The sequence below is a fragment of the Lacerta agilis genome, chromosome 2, assembly GCF_009819535.1.
Source record: "Lacerta agilis isolate rLacAgi1 chromosome 2, rLacAgi1.pri, whole genome shotgun sequence".
Classification (NCBI taxonomy): Eukaryota; Metazoa; Chordata; class Lepidosauria; order Squamata; family Lacertidae; genus Lacerta; species Lacerta agilis.
Window position 1 is genome coordinate 64,443,110 of NC_046313.1, and position 14,353 is coordinate 64,457,462.

Here is a 14,353-nt window from a genome sequence, read left to right on the forward strand (position 1 = left end):
TCTTCCCTCTGGAGGGACAAATAAGTGCCTCTCCCCCCCCCCTTCCGCCCGCAAATGGGTGGCTCCGCTCTTCTCTCCCCACCACCTTAAACGTGCTTATTCCCCCCCCCCACACACACAAACCCGACCCAGCTCTTTCCAATCCTGTCGCTCAACCCCGAGCTTCCCCGGCCCCCGAAACTGCTTGTGCGGTGCAGAAGCGCGCCTTTCGCTCTGCCCCGCGCCCTCCCCTTCTATCTGCCTGACACGTCTGCTCGCTCTCCAGGAACGACGTGAGGGAGGGAGAGAGAGAAAAGCGCGCCTTCTTCGCCACCTCGCCTCGCGGCTCTCCCCCAGCGGCTGCAAGGAAACAATGGTCTGGAGCCCTCCGCCGCCGCCGCCGCTACGACCAATGTATAGATAATGTGCGAGCCTCCCTGCCGGGCTCGAGGCGGCTATTTTTAGCAACGCCCGCAAGATCCCCCCACCCGGCGCGCTCTTCCCTCCCCTCGCCCAAGCCGGGAGTGGAAGCGCCGCCGTGCAGGGCAAAGGGAGCCGACGAGGCACCGGCTGCTGCTGCTGCTGCGACTCCGCTCCCCGCCCCCTTCCGCGGAGCGACCCGGGCGGCCGGCGCCGCAGGAGCCCTTCCTTCCACACGCTGCGCCAGGCGCCCAGGTGGGTTATGGCTGTTTGTGGTGTTGTTGTCTCGGTCGCCGCCGCTTCTCCCTCAGCCGCCCCGCCGGCGAGGCCCAGCGCCTCTTGCCCAGCAAACAGCGAGCGAGCGAGCGAGGGAAGCGTGCCTCTTTAACCCCCTCGGGGCTGGGCGTGTCCGCGCCGCTGCCGCCGCCGCCGCTGCTTCCTGCTCCCCGGCTCCGAAATGGTGGACGCGCCGAGGATTGGGACGCAGGTGGAAAGGGCGACTCTTCCAGCCAGTCGGACGCCCACCTCCCCAGTCCCCCCGGCGGCTTTTCCTGGCTCTGCTTTCCGGCAGTGGCAGGAAAGGGCCTAGCTAGTGTCGCTGAGAGTAGCCACTTCTCCACCTCTCTCTCTCTTCCTATCTCTCTCTCTCTCTCTCTTCCTTCCTAGCGAGCCAAGCAGCCCCATCTATTCCCGCCTGTGGTGTGTGCACGGGGGAAAGAGCTCCAGGCTGTTTTGCCTTTTATTGAGGCTTCACCAGACACTCCAGTCATGGAGGCTTCTGCAAAAGCCTCCCATTTCCTCTCGCTTCCCCTCCCAGCTCCTATTAATAGCAGGGATGCTTTTGTCTTTCCTTTCGCATCCGTTAATTATTCTCATTACTGGGACGGGGTAGGGAGCGGGGTAGGGAGCGCTCAGGAAGGAAAAAGAACAAGAGCTGGCACTGGGTGATGAGAGTAAGCAGCCGCCCAACCTCTTCTTATATAATCAGGGTAATAAAGGAGCTTTAGGCAGCCTGGTGGGCGATGTGTGGGGTGCTGTGGGATTCCCCCACGTACAGACACGCACAAGTCCCTCACCCAGCCGATGCTATGCTATAGGCGCAGGCCGCGAGGTGGGCCTGCTCCGGTAGAGCCGAGGTCAACAGGTAATGCAACTGAGGGGCCTCTCACCCAAATCTGAATCGATGCCTTCTGCACTCTCACACCCCCAGAATCAAATAGGGAAAATCTGTAAGGGGGGAATGGGGATTTGAATACAAATACGTAAAGGCATCTTGAATTTAATGTACTGTATAAGGAGATCTGCCCCCAGTCCCTGGAAGGATTTTTAAAAAATGTACTGGCTTTGAGGTCTATACAGAGGCTGGAGTCCCAAAAGGCTTTACTGCATAGATAACACAACTATATTGTGTCTTGCAGAAGGAATGGCAATTCTGTTTTATTTAGTTTCGGTTATCAGATCTGTGCATTGGCTATCTAAACATGCACTGCAACAGATGGCTCGTAGCTGAACAGGACTGGTGCAGCACCATGCATGGTACTGTGGTGCTTTGTGCTCCAAACTTGGTTGTGTGTCACACAACCTATCCCTGACCTTAATAAATAAATAAATAAAATTTCAGTGTATCTGAAGAAGTGTGCATGCACACAAAAGCTTATACCCAGAACAAACTTAGTTGGTCTCTAAGGTGCTACTGGACAATTTTTTAATTTATTTCGACTGCGTCAGACTAACACGGCTACGTACCTGAATCTGGTGCACCTTAGGAGGCACACAGGGCCTGAGCAAAACCACAACCTCAAAAATGTCCCTGGATGTCTCCGATCTCAATAGTGGAATAGCAACTCTCGTGTGTATGTGTGTGTGTGTGCTTTGTTATATATTTTAAATGTTTTATTCTGAAGCTGTATCTTGGTGTTTTTTTTTTTTGTTATGTGTATGATCTGCTTTATTTTTTAATTTATTTTTCTTATGTACATTGTTTTGAGATATATATTATTATGTTACTTAAAATGTGGGATTTTGTTGTTATTAGCAGTAGCAGTTGAATATGGAATCTGTATTTTAAAAATTATGTATAGTAGTTTTTGTTGAGAAATGCAAATTGCTTTGATTTCTTGAAATTGCAAGATTGCAAATTGGAGTTTGCACCAACATCATTTTTTGACCATACCCATGTCAAGCCATTTTTTACAATGGTGTATTTATAAATCAAATACTGTTCTTTCTTTGATCAATGAGAATAAAATGTCATCCAGAGTAATATGGATTACTTTCCCCTTAACCATTCTTTCACCTTTATTAAGGGAAACAGAAGAACAGCAGCAATTTTCTCTTTCCCCCCCCAAAAACAGTTTGGAAGGATGGGGTGGTTGGTTCAATCTCTACAGTGGTTGCAATAGGTCTCTCTTTGTTTATCCATAATAAATTAAGATGATTTATTTAGGATTGCACAAATCTACTTAATAAAATGCATTAAAAGGGAGCGGTGTGTCTTCTTTTCCCTGATACTTGAACTTAGCCAGGTCAGATGTGGCACTGCTGAGCACTGAGTGTCGGATTTGACCTTATGGCAAAGGTCTGACCACCTTTTTCATTTTCAGAGTGTGGCAGAGTGCTTACTCATGGTAGCTGTTGAGATAGTGGTAATGTGGTATTGTTTAATTGTGGTTTTCATCATGTGACTACATCTGTTAATGCATTCAGCATTTTGTATATAGGATTGGAGGGAGGGGGAAATCCTATGGTAAGTAGGGGTACAAGAGTGCTAGAATTATTCCAAGTAGTTTGGATCACTCTATTCTCTGCTATTGTTCAGAAGGATAAAAGCCCCCCATCTTGACCCGGCTTTCTTTACTTGCTATTTCCAATACTGTGGGCTACACCTGCTTATCCAGTGGGATGAGAAGAGAACAACAGAGGAAGGGGGAAGGAAGGGAAAGCCGAGGTTGATGAAGTGAGAAGGGCAAGCACATATTTATGTGGAACAAAAATATTTGGACAGCTGGTAATTTTTGGAGTCTTGCCTTATTGTGCCATTTATCCCAAACCATGTTCCTAAGCTGGCCGTGAACCAGAAATACAGACATGTGGCAAAAATCTGTGGATATTTTATGGAGCGCATAAATTATGGTGACAACATGTTGATGCTTTCAGCAGAAAACATGATAACTGAATGCACCTGTGGCAGTGAACAAGATGATAAGAGTAGTGAGTTGTCTGTTGTACAGATTATGTGGAGAGCAACCTATTTCAAATACATAGAGTATATATGCTCTGTATTAGTGATCTTCAAATTGTGTGCCTTCAGTTTATCATTTCATCCTCATTGGCTTGACTGCCAAGGATTTGCTGTAAGATGCTTCTACTTTGATTTGGACCAAGATTTAAGGTACACAGTCAGCTCTCACAGAGCACCAGCCAAATGCAGTGAACCTCATTTTTGTCCTCTCAGGACTGCAACACTTAACACATCTAGTATTCTTCTCTGGCTGTGAGAACTGCAGCTTAAGGTTGGTAGCGGAGTCATGTTGCAATTTAGGGAAGCTTTTCCATCTTTACTGATCTTCTCATCTATGATAGGGTACAATGTTTAATCAATTAATCTGTTAAGATTAATGGATAGAAAACAATTTTAATTAACTAAAACAGTGCCCTCCAATAAACCAGGCAGCATATTTTTAAAATAAACAAAGTTGTTACGGGTACAACCAAAGCTTATTAAAGCCACAGGTGGCAAGTAACGTCTTGAAGGAGGCATTCCTTTCTTTCACACAGGAGACAATGTTTCTCCTTAGAAGGCTACCTGCTAGGACACATGTATACATCATTAAAACAAAGCATGTGTCTTGTTTCAGAGCTATTGTTTTACCTACTTTCAAATTTTGGGGCTAAGATTTCTTTAATCATGTGCCAGCCCCACTTGCTGAGCTTCCAAAGAACCCCAGCATTTCCCGGAACAAAGTTTTAAAAGCCAGTGTTCCATAGTGAACAACGAAAACCAGCCATGGTTTGTAAGATGGCTCAAAGCTTCTGCTTGAGGAATAAGATTTATGCCTGGAGATGGGGAAGCACACAAAAATTCTGCCAGAAGTCACTGTCCACTAATCCTTCAGGTGTTAGCACCTTGGTAACCCTCCAAATGTTATTGGATGCCAGCTCCCATCAGCCCCAACCAGTTATGGTCCAACAGCATCTGGGGGCTACAGGTTCCTCATCCCTGTGTTAGAAAGCTTGCATCATCACCCTTGTACCATTTCTGGGATACTGATAGCACCATTATTTCCTGTTCAGAAGAATTCGGAAGCATCACAAAAGATAACACTGTACATATAAAGATGGAGCTTTGAAACTTCTTTGAATGCAGCTGGGGGTTTGTTTCTTCCAACTGCTGTGTGCACCAGCATTAGTATTGAAATCATCCCAGCTAGACATAGCTATTAACACCTTGGAGAGGTAGATGAGAAATTGAGTTCACACCTTAACCCTTCCTAGTGTTTTATTTGGAGCAGTTGAGATAGCTAAACAGGCCCAACAGGATTTTCATAGATTATTATTTTTTACATGAGAAAAGGAGATAAGTCAGATTGTCAGATCATTATTGTTTTGGTTCCATTACAGTAGCACCTAGAATCCCCTGTGAGATGAGTAATGAACACACATAGTAAGAAAGAGCCACACATCTTGCCCTGGACAGTCCTGAGAGCAGAATATAAGCAAGGCCAATATCATTGTTTGAAGAGACACGGCCAGATCAGTGACGGGGGTGGGGGGAATCCAGATTTCTTGGTTCTTCTATCATACTTTCTGCACTGACTAGCCCATATGCTTGTTTTAAGAAAACGTTGAACCATGTACAATAAAATCTTAAGACACAATCCAACAGAAAATAAGCATTTTTATGTAGAGTTGTATCCATGAGAAATAACTATGTGTGTACTTACCTTCCTCCATTGCCTTCAGTGTTACTTGGCTGTCCTGGGAACAAGTCTACTGAACTCAATAAGACTTGCTTCTGAGTCAATGTGTATAAAATGTTCACTGTTAACTGCTTCAGATTGGTTGGATCTGTTGTGGGCAGAAGGTAGATTGGGATCTACTCTGGACTATTCAAGCTTTGGTGTGTGGAAGAAGGGTTTTTCCTACACTGCTGCAGCTGGTTGCTATAGGTAGCAGAGAAGGGCTGTAGCTGATGTTGTGGTTTCTGCTGATTCTTCTTACCTTTTAGTGCAGTGATGGCTAAACTTGGCACTCTAGCTGTTTTGGGGCTACAGTTCCCATCATCCCTGCCCACTGGTCTTGTTAGCTAGGGATGATGGGAGTTGTAGTCCCAAAACAGCTTTGTTTTAGTGCACTAAAACAGTTTGGCCACCACTGTTTTAGTGCAAGTGAAGTTGTTTGTGGAGAAGCAGGTAAGCATCTTTGTCCTGTTTCTCCCTTGAGCTGTCTGTCTGTCTACAGGTTCCTGAACCCTCCCTGCATCGCCCTTTCAGAAAAGATGGCTTGTTTGGGGGTGAAAAATGAACTTGCAGGAGGAAACCCTGCTGAACCTTATTGTAGCACCAGACTAATGTGGTTGCATAGAAGATCTGGCTTCCTTCTGGCAAGGGTGATTTATACTAACTCCAGTTTTATACTTCGAGAGGTTTAGGTTGTGAAATGCAGTAATCGATACCTAAAATAAGAAGGAATCTGGTTCTAGATTAGTCCCACAATTTCACTTTCATTAGGGTTTGCAGCTGATTCACACATGCATATGTTGCTGACTTAAGAACTGCAAAATATATGAAGTAATGAGTTGCCAGGTGTGAATGAGGCTTCACATATACCTCCATCCAGCACAGTGGTTTTCAGTGGAGCCAGTTCAAACATTCAATTGTGAGCTATTTCCATGCATGTGCAGGGTATCCTGCATGCTCACAACCTGGCCAGAATCAGGTAGACATTCCAATTTTATGAACTGATGACTCTACATGGGGATCCAGGCATGCATACATTGTAACTTTGCAATTGCAGCAATTATTCGTGTTAGCACCTTGTAACCCTCCTTAGAAGATTCTGTGTTTGACCAGCAGATTTAAATCTCACAATGGATTGTGATGTTTAGTTGTATTTGGATTCCCTGTCTGTTTGTGTTTTCATGTAGTTGGTTTGCTGAATCCAGTGCTAGGCATGGATAAAATAGTCTCCAAGAATTGTCTTTCAAGGTCAAAACAATGTACAGGTAGCCAAAATAGTTTCTGACAGTGGCTAAGCTAGGTGCATGAGGGGAAATGTATAAGGCACTGGAGTCGTTATTGAATGATCCATTTTTCTGTCATTTAGTCACAGCTTCTGCAAGGAGAGGAACATCTTGATAATGAGATTGTATTCCCTGACCAACTTGGCTTGACGCCATTACTGGATTGACTCTCTCTATTTAAAAAATCTGATACACTGTTTAAAGCCCAGTTTTATTCTTTACTTCCACAACATCCCAAGCAAATAATTCCACAGATTAAACTGCAGAAAGCTATGGTCCAAAAGATTAAGCAATAGAAAAGATAGTATAGGTACCTTCAGTTCCATAGTCTTGTAGAATCATAAGGCTGAATAGCATGTTAAAGTCTGCTCAAGTAAGGCAGGGTGTGATACACATAAATCTTGTCCTTTGGGGACCCATGTTTTGTTGTTGGTGTTTGCAATCTGATGGAGGTGACCTTGGTTCGTGAAAGGTTATGCCATAATAATTGTGTTAGTGTCTAGGGTCCCACTAAAGTCTCTTTTTGTATACAACTAACTGATAATTATAGGACTTGCTCCAGAGATCAGCAGTTTTGTAACTTCTTCAGTCTGTATGAAATTATTCTCATTAGCCGTATCACCCAGCAAACTTCATGATTGAACAGGTATTTGAACCTGAGTCTTCCGTGTCTAAACCTACTAACCCACCCTGACTTCCCCGTTGCCTTCCTAACCATCATCACATTCCCATAGACAGGCAATTGGCTCATTCTAGGCAGAGTTCATCAGTGGGACCAGAAGAGCACACAGGAATTCAGGCAAGAAACAGGACCTTGGAGAGCTCCAAGTGGAGCCTGACAAAGTTGAAGCTGGATACAAACCACCAAGTTCCGCAAAGATCTGGAGCTCACTGAAGGCTGATAAATATGGGCATTCAGTTCAGGTGGTGAACTCTCCAGGATTTCAGACATGGATCTTTCAGTGATCCTTTTAACTAGAGGTGTCAAGGATTGCTCCTGGGAGTTTCCATGAGCAAAGCATGTTGTCCACTCCTCCATGAAAACAAGGGTTCATAAAACAAGTGCTTGGTCAAGTCTCCTATAATTTTCAGAGCATTTGTATATAATGTCCAAATCAGAGTACCACACACACACACACACACACACACATGTATATGTCTCAAAGCTCCTAAGTTTGTAGCTAAAATAAATTAGAGAAAGTTAATACATTTATGCAAAGGAGTAGACTGTAATGGTGAAGAGACACAAGAGCCTCACACTCATACACATTCACAGGGTTCTACCAGCTTCATCTGTGCTGATCTCTTTCTGACTAATGGGAACAATTCTGGTCATCCTCTGTCCCCTTTTCTTCCCTGGTTTCTGTGGTGTCAGTGCAGACAACACTGATCATCAATTTAGAGGTGGGGGAGATCCTTGCCAGCAACATTATGGGAACAGTCCAGTGTACAACATTTGTCATATTTGAGAACTTAGCAGGACTCTCAGCAGAGATGGAATCTTGCCAGCCAGAGTGTTCGTGGGGAAGGAATGGAACCAACGTGATGTAGCCACTGCTGCCGTGAAATACTGGGACATTGAAGGCAGAATCAATACACATATGAAAATTCTGAAATTTAGGAGGAAATGTGTTTTAAAAACTGATATCTAAAACAATGTGGAAATGACCATGGAAAATAATCTGGAATCAATTTAGCTTATCTTTCCCTTACCACGTAGCATACCCGTCTCTGTGACTAATCTGTCCGAGTGGCTAGGACAGGAGTCTAGGGATGGTCTACGTGGCAGAAGGAAAGTGGAATGAAGCCCATTTGTAATGGAGGTTGAGTAACTCTTAGGGGGGAGAGCATGGAAACCAGAAATAAAAGGCAGAGACAACACTGGATGTTAAGGGGGGGAGAGATGTTTTGAGGGAATAAGCTACACATGTTTGGAACTCCTGGATTTTTTCCCTTTTAAAACAGGATAGGAGTAGACTTTATTGGATCAGAGCAGTTGTGCCTGTCCCCCTGGAGGACTAAGAAGCATCTGATGGGGTGGGGAGCATGTAAAACCAGGAAAACAACATGAGGGGAAAGGTCCAAATATCCATCCGCCCTCCTTTCCAGCAGCACTGCTCCAGTCAATTGAAGTTCACCATGACTGCTTTAAAGTCATAACAATGTATCAGGAGATTAATCATGGATCTCTCACGTGATATCTCATTTGGCGCTGAATAGATGGCTGAACCAGAGATTCTGGAGAGGGAACCGCATTTGGAAAATAATGAGATGGTCTCCTAAGGGAGTCATTGCTAAGCAGAAGTGCATGTGATGTGCTTTCTAGTCTTCTGTTGTGGCTGTTGCCTCTTATAATGGAAGTTCTGGCTCATCGTGTAAGTTATAGACTGTTGCTGCTGCTATAGTACAGGTGATGGTTTCTGCTAGCTAAGGTCCACTGAGCTAGGCCAGGAGTGGCACCAAAAGAAAGAGCAGGAGTGCAAGCCCAAACTCTCTTTATCTTGTCCTCTTCATCTAATGCCTTTCTAGGGTCTGTGCTGCCTTTGACATGCACTGCCTGACTGAGGAGCCCTGGTTTTAGTTACCTGAAGGAGTACCTGCCTGCAGATCAACAGCAAGGTAGGTGCATTTTCTTCTGCTTCCAAGTTGCTACTTACATATTTATTTGTTGTATGAATCACCTTTTGCATACATCTCAATGTGCTTTACAAATATACAATAAAAACTCAAATAGTTTTTTAAAAGAGTGCAAAAACAACTAAGATATGTTTTTAAATTGATACAAAATGGCCATGTTGATCCTCTGCAATTTGGTATGGGAGTGAGAACGTTTTCATGGCTGACTCCATTATCATGTTTCAGTGATTATCCTTTTTTTCACTTTGTACACTTATTGTTTTTCAAATTGTTGCCGTGATACTATTCTACTGAAGTTAGCACAGTTCAATGAAGATGTCAACTCAGTGTGTGGCAGTTGTGGAAAAAGGTGGGTTTCATGTTAGGGGATCATTGGGAACAGGACTGAAAATGCAAATGCCGATATCATGTTAAAAGGGTAAAGGGTAAAGGGACCCCTGACTATTAGGTCCAGTCGTGTCCGACTCTGGGGTTGTGGCGCTCATCTCGCGTTACTGGCCAAGGGAGCCGGCGTACAGCTTCCGGCTCACGTGGCCAGCATGACAAAGCCGCTTCTGGCGAACCAGAGCAGCACAAAAATGCCGTTTACCTTCCCGCCGGAGCGGGAAATATCAAACGTAGAGAAATTAAGATGGTGCCTTTTATCAGTTATGCACCTTTCTTAGGATAGTGTGGCTAAGTTGGTGGTTTTCTTCAAAGCCTGATGCTGATGCTTTTTGTGCCGATTTCTAGATAGCTACAGGGAAAATCACTGTCTTTAGTTAGGGGTCTCCTGAGTGCTTCCTTTGTCTGGCAGGGGAAGAGGAAACTTAAGTGACAACTGGCATTCTTCTCACAGCTCCTTTTACCCAACTCCTCCACATAGTGCATTGCATTTCCTTTGCCATAAATATTTATGGGCCGGAGTCACCAACATGTGCATTTATATATGATATTAAGGATGTGGATAAACACCAGCTGTGCAAGGATAGGCCAAAGGGACCTATGGTGGCGGTGATGGCATTGAGGCCAAATGCATTACAGATCTTTAGTGGAGAATGGAATTTTGGACCCATTTGCAGGAACTGGGAAGAGAGAACACAGATGAATGTTGAGAAAAGGGTCTCAAATCTTTGAAAAGAAGCTACCCTTCAGGCTGAGGCCTTCAGTGTCTGGTGCAGCAACTTCTCAGCTGGGAAGGATGGTTGTATGAGGTGTTTAATACTCCATGACATGGAGACTTAGGGCTTTGTTCCACTCTGTAGCAAATTATAAAATAATAATATAATAATGGAAGAATAAGAATAGTCTCCCCTTTAGGGTAGCTAGAACTAGCGAGCAGCCATTCTGTTTCCTTGGGATTACATTCACAAGTTACTGGCATCTAGTGACCTGTCTGACTAAAACTGGTTTCTGTTTTTTAAGTAGTTTCCAAGGATGCCAGTTGTCAGGGATGCTGGGAAATGTAGTCCAGTAACACCTAGAGGGCCACATACTCCACATCCCTGCTCAATGCTCTCACTTAAATAGTTGTCTTATTCCAGGCCCATGTAGTCCAATATTTGTTTCAATGTGCCACACATCCCTATGGTAATGCACACTGTGATTCGGGAACCTGCTTTGAGAGCTGTGGTGCCAGTTCTCTAGAATTCTCTTCCATTAGAAATTAAACAAGACCCAACCCTGTTATACTTTCAACATTCACTGAAAGCTTTTCTCCCAAGTCTTCCCAAATTTGTCTACTGTACTTTGTTTCTTTGGTTTTAATTATTGCACATTTTTTTCCTTCAGCTTTAATGCTGTTATATGGCCTGTGTTGTGCATCATTTATTTTATATAAATCAGTATAAAAATTTGTACTTTTTATACTGATTTATTTTCCCCCTCAAGAATTCTTTATTAAATATTTTTACATATTTTACATATTACTTTTGCATATTTTTACATATTTTACATATTATTCATTCTTATTCCACGAAATAAGGAAAGAAAAAAATGTCTTAAAGAAAATAAATTATAACAACATTCTTCCAATTAATTAGACTTTCTATCTTTTCCCATGAGCATTCCTTTCTGCTTGTGAAAGTACTCAACATTTCCCCCTTTATCCTTTATAACATTTGAAAAACAATCTAAAATCATAACATAGCCTCAACTTATACCATACAATTATTACATCTCCAGGGTCACTCAAAGGCCACCATAGACTTTATACCATTGTTAATGCCTTGTAAATACATTCTGCATCTCTCCCATTTTATCACAAAGACCTGTCTGTTATTTCCTCTCAAACTATTGGTCAGTTGGTCCATCTCAACATACTCCTGAAACTTATTTTGCCAATCTTTTACATTCGGAGCGCTCTCCCCCTTCCAATTCAACGCAATCAGTGTTCGTGCAGCAGTTGTTGCTTATCGTTTGAGTTTTCTGGGATATCACTGCCTAAAATGCTTAAGAGGAAAGCCTCTGGTTTTTTGACAAAGTTTACTCCCATGAAACATGTTTCCGTTGCTTTCCCCACATCTCCAGAAATTATTGGCAAGATTTTTATACATTTTGGAAAGCCTTGATGGGGTTAAGTACCATCTGTACTGCATCTTAAGTATATTTTCTTTGATGTTATAGCATGCAGTGAACTTCACCGTTTATTTCCAAAGCTTTTCCCACTGACTTAACATTATAGGGTGACCGATATCCTGCGCCCATCTGACCATGACTTCCTTAATCTCCTCCTCGACTTTCCATTCAAGAAGGATTTGGTACATTTTAGATATTATTTTGGTATTTTTATTTAATATTTCTGTTTCGAATTTGGATAAATCTTTCGCAAATCCAATTTTCCTATCTTGTTTAAAAGTTTCATGTAATTGATGATAATCAAGCCAGCCAGAAAGGTGATCTTTAACCTCCTCGTACTTCCTAAGTGTCACTTGATTATTTTCCTCTATCAGTAAAGAATCATATGTTAACCAGTTCCCTTTCATGTTTTTCTTCTTTACCACCTTTGCCTCTTCCGGGGATATCCACTTGGGATTTATTGTTTAGTTGTATTATAGTTCTTTTTTCTATTTTATTGTCAAGTGGAGTTGGGTTGTAGAGGAAATTCCTCAAAAAGCAGGAATATATCAGCAACTCTCCAGAGCCTTTGGCAGGGGACTTTCTCAGCACAGGCTGCTTCACGTCCTTTTAACTGGAGATTTTTTCATGGCATACTTTTCTTGGATTTATTTATTTACTTACTTATAATAAGAGTTATATGCCCCCCTGCACATAGCATACCAAAGTGGCACATAGCATGTGATGTGAATATTTGTTCCTTCAAAAACTGTATGCAAAACTTAATTGCTATGGCATAGCACATGGGCCCAGTTAAGCCCATTGATTTCAGTGGATTTTAGCATGCCTAGTTTGTCTGTGCTGGATTGCATTAATTCATTCTTCCTAGTGATAGATTAGTGAAACCTTAAGATATGGGCCATTATTTGAAGGTTTCCGCTCAATTGGTTGTCTTAAGTTTCACAATGAAACCAACTAGGGTTGCAATTCTGAACCTGCTTAATACAAGCTAATCTTAATACAGTGGTACCTCGGAGGTCAATTGGAATCCATTCCGGAAGTCTGTTCAACTTCTGAAATGTTTGGAAACCAAGGCATGGCTTCTGATTGGCTGCAGGAAGCTCCTGCAACCAATTGGAAGCTGCAGAAGCCGCATCGGACGTTCGGGTTCCAAAGAACATTCGCAAACTGGAGCACTCACTTCTGGGTTTGTGGCGTTCGGGAGCCAAAACATTTGAGTCGCAAGGCATTCGTCAGCCAAGGTACAACTGTAGTTACTTCTGAGTAAATCTGCACTGAGTACATGTTTGCACTGTGAGTAACCAGTTAAAATGCTAGATGCACATCTACTAAAGGTAGAATGTTAATTTAGACTAAGTTACACAGCCAGATAATGTATTATTTGCAATACGATCGTAAGCATATAGCCTTTAGCTCAAGCACACGAAGCTGCTTTTTGTCCCCCTTTGCGCAGACTCACGCATTCACTTCAGGGGTGGAGGGTACCTCTGTATCTGCAGCCTTTGTATGTTTACATTTACCTTCATAATATGGATGGGAAAGTCCTTATAGGCAAAGGAACTTTGCCTTCTGGATCAGGCCTATGGCAGCCTGTTCACACAGTAGCCAATCAGATACCTGTGGGAAACCTGCAAGCAGGATTCAGGCAAAAAGGGGTACTCTCCCCTCCTGTGGTTTCTAAAAACTGGTCCTCAGAAGCACCACTACCTCTAACCATGAAGGCAGAGCCGAGCCATCACAGCTGGTAGCTGTTGATAGCCACACACACCCTCCCATGAATTTAATCTACCGTAACTCTATGTATCCATCAGATTATTTATGGCAGAGGCACTCACATACACATAGACCACCTTTCTTTCAGAAGACAGCTCCAAATTCAATTCCACATTTAAAAAAAAACTGACTGAAACAACTCATTTTATTGTATTGATCCTAAGATGTTTGTCAGAGCTGGAGATAATACATGCATCTCATAATGCAAGTTCTGTTATTGTGGTATCTCTATATGCCCCAAGTGCATTGTTGCTCCTGCACAATACTCCCGCAAGGCCCTCATAATACAATATGGTGGGATGTACAATGTACAGTTCTGCTACTTTACATCCCTGTACAGCCTTAAAAGACAGAGATATTTATTTATTTTTGACAGCAAAATTGTTTAAGCTTTCTGAAGTGGAGAGAAATAAAAGGGAAAGGAACTCTGAGTCACTTCTGATGAGATAACAGTGACAACTGAAGCAAGACACCACCACAACCCCTGCTCAGTGCAACTTGCCATTTTTCTTTGCACAGAAGAGATGGGATCTTGCATTAGTTTACAGCTTCCACATTACACTACACATTCTAAGCAATGTGTGTGCATGTGCACCGCATGTTGTGCAGTGGCTCTAATAGCACAGTCCTCAGACATAAGTTGCACTGTTTTCGATGAGGCCTACACATAGGTAAGTTTGCATAGAATTGCAGTCTCAAGCTGCAAGCTTATTCACACTCAGTGGGAGTCAGCTCCACAGAACTCTT

The 14,353-nt window shown here is 43.1% G+C and overlaps 1 protein-coding gene across 2 annotated transcripts in view; it reads left to right on the forward strand.

Annotated features, from left to right (window-relative positions):
• Positions 1–320: 320 nt before the first annotated feature.
• CPLX2 (complexin 2) overlaps positions 321–14,353 on the forward strand; it is a 121,791-nt gene continuing 107,758 nt past the window's right edge. The window contains exons 1-2 of one of the 2 annotated variants that reach the window (XM_033140396.1): positions 321–654; positions 9,170–9,259. The gene's annotated coding sequence lies outside the window, so the exon portion shown is untranslated. The remainder of the gene's footprint in view (positions 655–9,169; positions 9,260–14,353) is intronic. The other variant, XM_033140397.1, reaches the window with a different exon arrangement.